The sequence below is a fragment of the Formica exsecta genome, unplaced genomic scaffold (assembly GCF_003651465.1).
Source record: "Formica exsecta isolate Colony F162 unplaced genomic scaffold, ASM365146v1 scaffold258, whole genome shotgun sequence".
Classification (NCBI taxonomy): domain Eukaryota; kingdom Metazoa; phylum Arthropoda; class Insecta; order Hymenoptera; family Formicidae; genus Formica; species Formica exsecta.
Window position 1 is genome coordinate 140,415 of NW_021849849.1, and position 1,891 is coordinate 142,305.

At 34.2% G+C, this 1,891-nt stretch overlaps 1 protein-coding gene across 3 annotated transcripts in view; it reads left to right on the forward strand.

Moving 5' to 3' along the window:
• LOC115236633 (carbonic anhydrase 2) overlaps positions 1-1,891 on the forward strand; it is a 16,813-nt gene that overhangs the window by 4,004 nt on the left and 10,918 nt on the right. The gene's annotated exons all lie outside the window — the stretch shown is intronic.

Consider the following 1,891-nt stretch of genomic DNA (forward strand, 5'->3'; position numbering starts at 1 on the left):
TTATATTATAATATTATTATTTAATATAATATTTATTTAATACATTATTTGAACGCCATTATCTTTTTTAATGTGTAATTATACTTAAGTTGTGATTTTCTGCTGTTATCTTTTCCGCTTGATTTATATCAATCTGATATCTATTTTTATTAATTGTCTGTACTAGAGGGTTTCTTTCTTGTTCGAAATAGATTAAATAAATAAATAATTGCACATCTTTCGAAGCATATCGATAAGATAATCATTCGCGCGAATCTCTTTTGGAAAGAAAGAGCTGAAGCTTTCGATCCGTGAAACGTAAATATAGTAAAAAAAAATTGTAAGAAATTGTAAGAAAAACATGAATATTAAGAAAAATTCTTTGCTATCAAGTATTACAGCGCATTAAGATACGCGATACAATTCCACGATAGACATCTAAATATCGCACGTAATCGTGGGATAACGACGAAGCGTGACAAAACGTGACACCATTCTGTTGTTAAATGACCATCTTTGATACGTAACATAATATTACGTTTCCGACGATTGATGGCCTCAAGATTACAGCATTGATAATGCATGAATAGAAAAAAAAATGCGTATGTGTAAAGGATGTGCAAAGTTTCTTAATTGATTGGAAAAAATTGTGAAGTCGAAAGAGAGAGAGAGAAAAAGGGAAATTTTTATTAAATACATTTTCATCAATTTCTTGACTCCTACTATTCAGCCTTACAGTGTTTTCTGAATTCGTTGAATCATCGCGGTGCAAGGTTGAACGAACCTTCAAACGAATGTTCTCACTATTTGTTCCGCTGCGAGGCGGAAATAGTGACAGGGATTTGATTTGTCACGTCTACCGACGACGATATCGTTCGTCGTAATTATTTAACGGTGCAAAAAAATGGATACTCAGGTATAGAGATTAATTAAGTCGCACGTAGATACTGCTAGCAATAATAAACATTATAGATTAATCGACTATCTCTGTCTGATTTATATCTTTATAAAGTATTCTCGTGTCGGTTGCAATCGTTGATAATTGTCGCCGATTAGCCGTTCGGTAAGTAAATATCGAACACGCACATCGTTATCAAACATACGCCTTTCGAAAGACCGGTTAAACGGCTGCTGCGGGCGCGTTTTATTGCTATCACATTTATCCTTCAATGGGAATTCACGTGACGCCGGTCTCAATGTCGTAGACGGATTTATCATGCTCTTACATTTTACGAATGACTGATTCGTCTCATTCCGCAAAGTTTCTCAATTTTACGAACGATTATGCAAATATCACTATCCTACGTTTACTGAAATAGAAGAGTACTACGATCAAGGACGTGATCCTGAAAATCCTAATGTCTCGCTATGTAATATGATTTTATTATATTGTTATAGAAATTAATAATAATTTTTTTTAAATTAACAAAATAATGGATGATTTAAATCATAATCTCTCTTTCTCTCGAATGTAATTTTATCTGACTATAGACGAAGATATAATTATTTAATTTTGTGTAATTTGAGTCCCTTGACGATCAACTGATCACAAGTCCAAGTTATTCAACACGCAGAGACGATGCGTGATGCAACACGCGGCATCTCAGAATTGTCACGTGCGATCTCGTGGAAATCCACGTTGGTTACATATATTAAAGAGAAACTATCGAGTTGTTTCTCTCGTGTTGACCGATCGACGCAAGTCGATGTTTGTTTAATTCGTGCAAATTTTCGTGGCCATTCCCGACCTTTTTCATATGGTAGAACCAGTTTGACATCTAACTGCATTGCAAATAACATCGAAATCATGTGGTCCCCGATAAAGAGAGATTAATGCGGCGATACATTACATATACCGCTGATAAGGAAAATGTGTAGATTATTAAAGATAATATAGTTGATTAACTCTTTC